We start from the raw sequence: 12,019 nt of genomic DNA on the forward strand, positions 1-12,019 counted from the left end.
CCCTTTTTGCCTGACTCCATCTGATGTTGAAAGTCATTACACCCAAAGGAGGGAAAAAATCAAGGATTTTGTTTAAATTCTTCAAAATTATTCTTTTTCCTCTACCCAACACATTGTGCTGGCAAATGATTTGAATAAAGTATCAGCTTCTGCTTTTTCCTCGAACTGAGAACTGACATTTTGTCTGTCCCTACAAAGGACAGGATGTTCTGAGGATGAAGGGGATGTTGGAGACAGCGGTCTCTTAGAGACCACTTGTCCATCTAAGTGATATTTTTGGGGGGAAAAAGCAACATGAGCAGCCCCATTGCTGCCATGACACCATGAGCAGGGCCAGACCCAGCATCGCTACGTTGCTCCAAGCATGAGCGTTCAAGTGGCTGCAGTTGAGGTACGCCCTGCAGGACCACGGCCACCTTGTCATCTCCTCCCCACGGGATGTCCACCTACCAAGACACCTCGGGCAGCACTGCTGGGGGTCCGTGATGGGGCTGGCACACTGCAGAGCTGGGCACTGGATCCTGTAGCACCTGATGTTGGTGTTCTGGGGAGATACAGAGAGAAAGATGGTTCATTCAGCTACATGATCACCCTTGCATGAGGAAGAAGGTGGTGGATGATGGCCACATTATCACAGCAGATTGTGCTGGTGTAGCTCACCCAGCCAAGGACATCTCATTGAGCAACCTGGTCTAGCGGGAGGTGTCCCTGCCCATGGCAGTGGGGTTGGAACTTGATGACTCCTTAAGGTCCCTTCCAACCCGAACCATTCTATGATTCTATGATCTCCATCCCCAGCTAAAATCCATCCAGCTCATGGTCCGTCTCTCATCATCAAAGATCATTTGTGATCTCACAGCCACCTCCACCCACACCACTGAGACATCTCCTTCACAAGGTCAACCCAACAGGTTGTCCCTGGGGCACATGGGGCTTTTTCAAAAGGAAAGAGATTAACCCATTGTTCCTAGGGGCCGGACAGGGCTTCCCTGGTCAAATTAGACACCAGAACTTAAAAGCTGAGATGCCCCACCATAGCAGCATCCCCACCACCTCCCATGGAACCTTGTGGGGGACATGCCTCAGAGCAGCTGCAGCGGATGCAGTACATCAGCCCCTGTGGCTCCAGGTAGGGGTGCCAGCTCTCGCCCGGGCTGTACTTCTTGCCGTTGAAGTCGCAGAACATATCCGGCCCTGAAAGTCAACCAGGAGAAGCTACGTGAGAGAAACGGATGGTCCTTGGGAGAGCTCTCCTCCCTCCGTGATGAGAAGAGCAAGGACAGGTTGGATGGGGCTCTGAGCAACCTGGGCTGGTGGGAGGTGGCCCTGCCCATGGGTTAGAACTAGATGATCTTCAAGGTCCCTTCTAACCCAAACCACGAAGCTTGATGTCTTCGTGCTGTCCCCCATGAGCAGCTAATAGCCGCATCCCATCCACCAAACCCCAACTGAATACATTCCCCCAAACCCATTTTTTTGCCATGATTTGTTATTTTTTTAGCCTGGGATCCATCTGACCAACTGGCAACTCTTCTGTGCAAGCTGGACTCCCTTTGCCGGCAAGGAACAGAATGGGTGGGTTTGAGGCATAAATTAGAGTTTTCTCTCTCAAATACATCAGTAGAAATGCTCACTTTAAGATGGACAGGTGATTTCAGGGTGATGCTATGGGCTGTGAGTGGTAGAGGGGGTAGGAGAACCTGAATTTAGGAGACATTTTCACTCTTACCCAAAACAAAGAGGAAATAAATGATATTTTGGGGTAGAAACACATTCTTAGTTCCCTTAAGAGCTTCAGCTCATTCTGTCAAGGACCCCTGGACAAGAGCTATCAGTACACAGGCAGTTGAGCATCAGGAGCACCCTGAGGAGCAGGACCGTGGTGGCTTGCCTTGTCCCACCAGGCTCAGCCCCTTGGCTTTACTGAGCTTGACATGGCATTATCCTGTCTGGAGTTGGGTTGAACCATGCTCTTCATTTATGGGGCTGTCCATGGGGACAGCAAGTCCACCTCATCGTTTTTTTTGCACACAAATGCACAAAAGCATGTATTTTTCTCCTCCCCGATCCTATCATCCTGAGAAGAGCCAGTTTCCAGCTGTGCTCCTGAACTGGAGGTGTCTGTCCCACAAACGATCCAACCATGACCACATCAGCATGGGTTTAACCTTGCCGTGGCACAGGAAGATGGATGAGATGGTGCCCAACATGACTGGTGAAGGAAATCCCCTTTGGAGATCTCCTCTCTCCTGGGATTTTAGCAGGTCCCTAGCAACCCCCTCCATCTCCAAGCCCTTGATTACACACCAACCTTTTGGCAGGACAAGGCCAGCCTGTGGCAAGACCTGTGGGACAAACCATGGCCATAATCATCACCAACAACCACAGGGCTTTGGCCAGAAAGCCCAGCTCAGTCATCCTTAATGTTCACATCAAAAAGCATCGCCTGGTCCTGCAGGACTGAGCTCCAACCCTGGTTGGACCTGCAGGAACCCGGACCCCGTAACTCCCACCACAGCCCAGTGGCTGCTTCTGCTCTCTCATGGTGTGTCCCCCTAAGCCCCAAACAGCCAGAGGGACACGTCAGGGCTTAAGTTCTTTCATGAACAAGCACACGTCTGCCCTTGTGTGTTATTAGTGGTTTCAGCGCTTACGGCCCCACTAAAAACCGACGGTGATTTAAAAGGTTATGTCATCGAGGGGGTTTGAGGTGGTTTGGGCGATTACGTTGCACGAAGGCAGCGGAGACATTTACGCTCCCTGCAGCATTTATGGGTCTTTTAAAAACTTGTGGTGCCCTGGGGATGTGGGGAGAGGGTTGTTTTTTGAGGCATGGTGCCCACCATGTGGTCAGGCAAGTTAGTGTGTGCTGACCCCACTACGTGGCTGGAAGAACTCCTTGATGAATAGCAGTGGACTCCAGAGGGTCCCCAGAATGAGTTTGGTGGTGTTCACCACCCCAATGATGCTAAAAGCCATCCCATGCTCCACTCTGTCACCTGGGGCAAAGCAGTGGTCTAGAGAGCCCAACCAGCACTGTCCTACCTTGCCAAAGCTGAAGATGCCACCTGCTTAATGTGTTTCTCCCACCAATCAGGCAAAACTCATTGTGGGGTGTCATCCCTCCTCCAGGTTCTGAACATCCTCAGGATGAACCCAAGTGATGCTCTACCACGACTGGTCCCTGTGGCCATCAGGAAGGGCAGCCCTACAGGTCTATGATAGTCCCTGTGGGTCCCTTCCAACCCAAGCCATTACAGATCTGCCATCAGCCCTGAGCTCCTCATTGAGTTGATGGCTTCAAGCACATAATTCTCCGAGTTCTACCTGGTGGCCACCAACTACCTAGTCCAAGCACAGTGCTGTGGGGCCAGTGTTGCATCTGCAGAGATGGAGATGCGCAATGATTTTTGGGTGGATGCTGTCACAGGGACAGGCAGTTTCCTTCCTTTCCCCTACTCTGGTCTTTACATTGTCCCCACAGCTTGCTCCAAACCTCTTGACAAGTCAGCAAGCCCTGGCCACGCATGATATGAGCTTACAACAAACCATGCAAGAACGTGGAACACTTGGCTGGAAACTGCAGAAACCCAGGAGAAAGAGGGGCGTGGTGGCCGATCTCATCCTGGGCTGCATCAAAAGATGCGTTGCCAGCAGGTCCAGAGAGGGGATTCTGCCACTTTACTCTGCTCTGGTGAGACCTCACCTGGAGTATTGTGTGCAGGTCTGGAGCCCTCAATATAAGATGGACATGGACCTGATGGAGAGGGTCCAGAGGAGGGCCACAAGGATGATCAGGGGGATGGAGCACCTCTGCTACGAGGACAGGCTGAGGGAGTTGGGTTGTTCAGCCTGAAGAGGAGGAGGCTCTGGGGAGACCTAATAGTGGCCTTCCAGTACCTGAAGGGGGCCTACAGGAAGGCTGGGGAGAACCTGTTTAGAAAGGCCTGGAGTGACAGGACGAGGGGCAATGGCTTCAAGCTGGAGGGGAACAGATTTAGACTGGAGATGAGGAGAGGGTTCTTCACTGTGAGGGTGGTGGAGCACTGGAACAGGTTGCCCAGGGAGGTGGTTGAGGCCCCGTCCCTGGAGATATTCAAGGAGAGGCTCGACGAGGCCCTGGGCAACCTGGTCTAGTTGGGGGTGTCCCTGCTGACTGCGGGGGGGTCGGACTAGATGACCTTTGGAGGTCCCTTCCGGCCTGGACAACTCTATGATTCTATGAAATCCACGAAACTGAAGAAAAAAAAAAAATCATCATTTTGCAAAAGGGTGAGAAAATGACTTCATTTTTCCCTGCCACGAAACTAAAGAAAAAAAAAAAATCATCATTTTGCAAAAGGGTGAGAAAATGACTTCATTTTTCCCTGCTTGCAGCATCTCCATGAATTACGCCGAGGGTGAAGAAATCGAGTTGCCTCGGTGTGACGCGGCCCCGCTCAGCTCGCAGGCTCCCATGCCAGTTGGCTGCTTCCTTCAAACATTTAATCACAAGTGGAGCCCTGGTTTGGGTCCAGCCCTCGAAAGCAGCCTGATTCATGTCTGCAAAGGGCCCGCTGGTAAAATTAAAGCCGACTGGCAGCGCTGGGCAGCAGCAGACACTTGTCCACATCTCAGTAGCACGTTGCCGCGTATTTGGCAAGAGGCGCCGGCGGGTTTGGTTAAAAGCAAGCTGGGGATGGGTGGGAGGAGGAGGAGGAGGCTTAAAAGCTGGAGGCTCTGGATCATTTTTTCCCCATGCCAGGCTAATAATTTCATTTTCAGAGGTCAAACTTTGGCTATCTTCCCAATTCACTTGGAGTGAAAAACCATTTGTGGCAGTAAATTGCTCCCGTGCCGTTCAGTCTCCTTATTTATTGCGTCTTCGGCGAGAGCACACTCACAAAAGTCACGTTGTTTTATTTTTCATTTTTCCAGAGAGGGCTCCTGAGCTGCGGAACGTTTTCAAGGCTGCGGTACCAACAATCCAGCTGAAGCCACCACCTTGTTTTTCTTCCCCAGGACCACATGGATCCCTGGGCAGCAGAAGACAGCAGGCCAGCCTGGTCCGCGCCACCTTGGAGGCACGAGCACAGCTTGGAGATTGCAAGCCAGAGGCTCCACGCTTGGAGATGGCCCTACAGGACCTGGAAGCAGGAGTAGAGGTGGGAAGGGGCAAATACCTCTCGTTGCAAACACCTCCAAGAACAGGTCCCATCTAACCGGTTTCTTCTCAAACACAAGAAGCCCCCAATACAAGACCCTGCTCTTCAGGGTACCATTACGGGTTGTATGAACCAGAAAAATCAACTGAAAACAGAATCACAGAATAATATGGGGTTGGAAGGAACTTCTGAAGATCATCTAGTCCAACCCCCCAAACTATGGAAACGATTCTTCTGCCACCCAGTAGCAAGTCCTTTGCCCAGAGATGCTGCAGAGAGCTCCATGCAGGAGCTGCTCCACTTCCCCACCCTGAATGGTTCTGCTGGGGACCGCATGGAGAAGGAAGGTTTCCCCCCTCCTCCCTGACCAACAGTCAGTGTTTTCTTGGGTGAGGACCACCTGGTTACAACCAAATCATTGAGTACTGTAGGCCAAGGTCTGGGGCTAGTGGTCTGGCCAGCTCAAAGCCCAAGTTGGCATTGGCCAACACCATGCTGGGGCGTGCAGGTGCAGCAAGAGCCTGCACACCCCCGGTCAAAGCTCAAGGCTGTATCCAGGCCCTGGTTTACTTTGACTAACAGTAATTGTCATTAATTATCATTGATTGCATCCTGAACAGCAAGGAGGGTATGTCACATGAGATGGAAAGTACAAGGGGGAGGACAAGGCAAGAGAGAAGAACAAAGCTACAAAGAAAAGGGTGATCTCTGGCCACGCACAAGAAGAAGGTCTCCGCTTGGGGCAAAGCCTAGAAGACAGGTATTTAGGGAAGGTGTCCAGCAACCAGGAGATTTAAACCCCAGAAGAGGCCCTGAGACACTCTATGAACCCCCTGGAGCAGCATCTTCATGAGATGGCCTAGGGGCATCAATCCAGGGTGACAAACTGAATGACATGGAGAAATTCTTCCTACGCTGCCTTTGGTGACAGCCGACATCTCCCTCACACCACGAGAATGACCCCGATGGCTCTTTGGGACATATCTCAACAGCTTCATATACCAACCACCACACCATCCTGTATCTTCATGGCCTGCTCTAGACCCAGTGAGAGACCATGAACGGAGGGGAGATGGGCAAGACCCCACAGACTCCTTGTTGAACCACCAAACTGGATGATGTTGGTCACACCACCCGCAGACATCTGACCTCAGATACAGACAAGTCCCCTTGGGCCAGCATGTCCATGAGACCTTGTCCCTTGAAGCTCTCTCACCCACTGACACAGCCTATTTGAGCCAGTTCGTCGCACCCCTCCACATTCCCAGTGGACAAGGACATCCCCATGGGTTTCCCAACATGGTGGGACTCATCCCACTGCCTGGGTACTTTGACCACGGCTGAACCAGGGGCCAAAACAGGTCAGATGTTCTCCTGCACCAATCCCAGGCCTGCCAGCAGGAACCACAGCGAGCTATTAAACATGCAAGCGTGATGGCTACCGAAATACCATGTTTTGCTGCCAAATCCTCCTTTGGCTCAGGCTCAGCTGTGCTGACTTCACCTCCCTCTGGATATAGGGACTGATGCTCAAGAAACTCAAGCCATAGACACACGTGATCAAGATCCTGCCCCAACATCCCCCCCTCCCACGTCAGGGTTTCCCAGACCTGAGCAGAACATCCTGATGGGTCATGGGAGGTTTAAAGATGCTTTTACATCACTGCTCCATCAGCCTGAGGAACAGGTCCCATCTGCACACTCATCACCCAGTGGGGTCTCTACATGTGTGGGATCACCGCGCATCAATCTTAACTTACCCTGGAGCTCCTCCACTCTACAGGACACTGAGGAGTCCTCGGAGGAGAGTCCCTGCTGCAATAAAGCTTTGACCCATGGCTAGAGAGGGGTTAATGCACCCATAATACCCCAAAACACGGAAAATGCAGGTAAGAACTTCTCCCAATTTGCTCGACCACCACAGAATCATAGAATATTAAAGTGGTTTGGGTTGGAAGGGACATAAAAGATCATTGAGTTCCAACCTCCCCTGCCCTGGGCAGGGACACCTCCCACCACACCAGGTTGCTCCAAGCCCCCTCCAACCTGGCCTTGAACCTCTCCAGGGATGGGGCAGCCACAGCTTCTTGGGGCAACCTGGGCCAGGCTCTCACCACCCTCACACCAAACAAGTTCTTCCCCACATCTCAGCTCCATCTCCTTTCTCTCAGGTTAAAACTGTTCCCCCTTGTCCTATTGATACAAAGTCGGCTGGAAAACCCCCACCAGCCCCGTGCCTCAGTTTCCCTACTCCATACAAAGTCAGCTGGAAAGCCCCCACCAGCCCCGTGCCTCAGTTTCCCTAGAAGGGACTTTCACTCCAGGCACCAAACCAGCTCCAACGAGGACGCTACCGAAACAACCCACAGGTCTCACCCTGCTTCTCCCCCATTTCATCCCATGGTGTGGGGGGACTTCCTCCATCTCTGTGACCCCAAACCATCTCCCCGCAGCTCTCCCCCGACCAGGGCACGTCCGAGCCAGGCTCCTGTCCCCAAACAGCTTCATCAGAGGTCGGACACCTGCCCGCCAGCCCCGCGCCGGGCGTGAGGGGGTTGTGTTTATGCAAACCAGTTTGTGAGTTTTAAGAGCCGCCATAAATAAAGTGTAAAAAGCACTGTCTGGGACACAAAGTCCAGGCGCTCCTGTGACAGCCCTGTATTTATGAAGGGCTTAAAATGCAACTCAGCCGCAAAGGGGACTGGTTAAAACCCACCGGGCCCTTGACATGTGGCGTCCTAACGACTCCAGATCGCTTCCCACGTGCTCGTCTCGCTCCCTCCTGGGCTGGGAATTTCTTCTGGGGATTTTGGGAGCCTGGAAAACTCTTGCAGCTCTGCAGACGCAGCCTCGCGAAGCGGCGCCGAGCTCCCCAGGGTGGAGAAGCCGAGCAAAGTCCTGCACCCAGAGCATCCCCGTGGGCTCTGCGAGCAGCAGACGGGGCCCCCTTTTCCTTCCTCTCCTTCCCAAGGGGATGCTTGGTTGTCTGAAGAGGGGTGTGAAGCCTCTCCCTCCCCATGGCTGGTCCTTCCCATCTGGGGCCGCTCAGTCCCTCGTCGCGTTGAACCTGAAGCCGGTAGGACAGAAAGATCCCACCCAACCCCCTTTTCTCCAGGAACCACATTAAAAAAGAAATGAAACGGCAGCTTCCAAGCTCCTGGGGAAAACCACTGCCCCGTGCTCTCCAGAGATGCTGGTGTTTAAATGCCTCCAGCCAAAACATCGTTGCGTTCAACTCTTGCCGCTGAATTACTCATAGTGGCCGGGCTGCGGCACATTCGGCCCAGTAACCTGTGCCTCTGTTATTTTTTCAGCTGAGAGTGTAAATCCCCTAAAATAGCCTGTTTTCTGTGGGCAAATTCTTCTTTTCTGACTTGCCTTCGAGCCCGAGCGTTTCTGCTTCTCACCTATTTTTAGCCACGACACTGTAGGTCTCTTGGCTGATGAGCCTGCTCGTAACTAATTTATTCCTGTCTTCGTTCTCCCGGAGCACTCGGCTCTTGAGAAAAATGTGAGGCTGCAGAGGTGGACAGCGGAGAAAAGTCCATGATTTGATGAGGACCCTGTCACCAAGACCCCCCTGGCCTTGACCATGGGACATCTGGAGCCCCAGCCAAGCCCCCCCTGGCACTGCACTGCGGGATGAACCCCGTGGCAGAGCTGGAGGATCCTGAGGAAGAGGAAGAGGCTGAGGAAGATCCCGGACCTCCCTGCTCCAACCCTGTCCCTGTCCCACACTCCCCAACCCTTTATCACCATCATAAAACCCACAAATAGACACCCCCCCATGCAAACAACCCCCTCCTGCCCCCATTCATCCTGGTTTATGCCCAATTTAGAGGCTCTGCTACCACCAGCAGGCACCTCCAAAGAGCGAACACCTCACCTAGCATCTCCTTCACCTTCTGGAGATGTCTCCATCCTCCTCCTGACGTGGGTACCACGGTTAACACAGCCCTGGCAGAGGCAGGGAATCGGACCCACATCCCTCCCACAAGGAACGGACGCTCCAGTTTGAGCTCAGCGGCTTTTGATGAGCCCGGGGAAGGGAAAGGAGCCAAACTCACCCAAATTTTGCTCTTCAAAGCTCTGCACAGCCCCATCCAGCCTTTCTCCCCCTTGATCCCCCCCAGCACATCCCACAGCCAGGACAAGCTCACATTTTGGGAGGATGATTATTTGCCTAATGCAGTGCTGGCAGAGGGCAAGTCATAAATCACCCTAATGCAGCCACCGACAGACTCCACTGGGATTTCGGGAGATTAAAAGGGAGAATAAATGTGGGGACACAACGGGTCCTGCTCTGCTTTGCTCAGGTGGCTTTGGGATGTTGTAGGGGTGCCCAGCACCCCCTTGGTGGGATCCCAGTGCTTTGCCCAAGCCAAATCCACCTCCTGGCCCCAGTCAACACCTCCAACACCCTCCAAGGTGCTAAACAGCCCCCAGCCAAGTCCTTCAAGGCCTTTTGTACAAGGAAGTGCTGGACCTCCCTTCCCTTCCCCATCCCAAATCTTACCTGTCCCAGTCAGCCAGCTGGGAGCAGGAGCAAGGAGGGAACAAGGGGTGGACATGGAGATGGACACGTGATGGACATGGAGATGGAGACATGAATCTCACCTGCTCCAGTCGGCCAGCTGGGAGCAGGAGCAAGGAGAGAACAAGGGATGGACATGTGACGGACACGGAGATGGACAAGGGATGGACGCGGAGATGGACAAGGGATGGACATGGAGATGGCAAATCTTACCTGTCCCAGTCAGCCAGCTGGGAGCAGGAGCAAGGAGGGAACAAGGGGTGGACATGGAGATGGACACGTGATGGACATGGAGATGGAGACAAGGGATGGACATGGAGATGGACAAGGGATGGACATGAAGGCACACAAGGGATGGACATGAAGGCAAACAAGGGATGGACATGGAGATGGACAAAGGATGGACATGAAGGCAGACAAGGGATGGACATGAAGGCAGACAAGGGATGGACATGGAGATGGACAAAGGATGGACATGAAGGCAGACAAGGGATGGACATGAAGGCAGACAAGGGATGGACATGGAGATGAACACGGGATGGACATGGAGGCAGACAAGGGATGGACATGGAGATGGACAAGAAAGCAGACAAGGGATGGACATGGAGATGGACACGTGATGGACATGGAGATGGACAAGGGATGGACATGGAGATGGACACGTGATGGACATGGAGACGGACAAGAGATGGACATGGAGATGGACAAGGGATGGACATGAAGGTGGACAAGGGATGGACATGAAGGCAGACAAGGGATGGACATGGAGATGGACACATGATGGACATGGAGATGGACAAAGGATGGACAAGGGATGGACAAGAAGGCAGACAAGGGATGGACATGGAGATGGACAAAGGATGGACATGGAGATGGACAAGGGATGGACAAGAAGGCGGACAAGGGACGGACATGGAGATGGACACGTGATGGACATGGAGATGGACAAGGGATGGACAAGAAGGCGGACAAGGGACGGACATGGAGATGGACACGTGATGGACATGGAGATGGACAAGGGATGGACAAGAAGGCGGACAAGGGACGGACATGGAGATGGACACGTGATGGACATGGAGATGGACAAGGGATGGACATGAAGGCGGACAAGGGATGGACATGGAGATGGACACGTGGTGGACATGGAGATAGACACATGATGGACATGGAGATGGACACATGATGAACATGGAGGCAGACAAGGGATGGACATGAAGGCGGACAAGGGATGGACATGGAGATGGACAAAGGATGGACATGAAGGCAGACAAGGGATGGACATGAAGGCAGACAAGGGATGGACATGGAGATGAACACGGGATGGACATGGAGGCAGACAAGGGATGGACATGGAGATGGACACATGATGGACATGGAGATAGACACATGATGGACATGAAGGCAGACAAGGGATGGACATGGAGATGGACAAAGGATGGACATGGAGATGGACAAGAGATGGACATGGGACGAACACAGAGAAAAACCCCCAACTTTGGTTTGAGGGGGTCATTTCCCCCACCTGCCCATGTTCCCACCTGCCCCCAAAACCCCACAGCCCCCTCACCAGCACATGGGTGGTGGTGGAGGGGGACACAGCCATGTCCCCACCAGTGCAGGATGGGGGACCCAAGCTTGTTGCACAGCTGGGGACACCCTGGCCATGGAGGACCAGCACCTGTCATGGCAAGAAGTCTCCCTGTGTCCCCAGCCATGCCCACAAAACCCCCCTGAACCTTCTTGGGGACCCTGGCGATGGGGAAACTGAGGCACGGAGGGACCCAGCGCAGCCGGGAAGGGAACCGGGAGGGAGGGGGGGGAACTTACGAGCCCGGGCTCGGCTCTCGGAAGCGAAGAGGAGCAGAAGGCACCGGAGGAGGAAGGCGAGGGGACCCGCCCCGGGAAGCATCGCAGCCCGGCGATCGGTGCCCCGGGGGCTTCTGTCCCGGTGCCCGGGGGTGTCTCGGTCCCGGTGCCCGGGGGTGTCTTGGTCCCGGTGCCCTGGGGCGTCTTGGTCCCGGTGCCCGGGGGTGTCTTGGACCCGGTGTCCCGTTGTCGGTCCCGGTGCCCGGTGATATCTCGGCTCTCGGTACCGGGGGGGCTTCGCTCCCGCTGCCGGTGCTCGGCGGTGCCGCGGTTGCGCTCCCGCTGTCGGGTACCTCGGGGCCGGGGACCGGGGGTGCCGAGATGCCGGTGCCCCGGGTCTGTAGGTACCGGGGGTGCCGGTGCCCGGGGGTGCCGATTCCCGAGGGTGCCGGTGCCCGGGGATGCCGAGATGCTGGTGCCCGGGTCTGTAGGTGCCGGGGGTGCCGGTGCCCGGGGGTGTCGATGCCTGAGGGTG

This window comes from Calidris pugnax, unplaced genomic scaffold, assembly GCF_001431845.1.
Source record: "Calidris pugnax isolate Ruff unplaced genomic scaffold, ASM143184v1 scaffold636, whole genome shotgun sequence".
NCBI classification, from domain to species: Eukaryota; Metazoa; Chordata; class Aves; order Charadriiformes; family Scolopacidae; genus Calidris; species Calidris pugnax.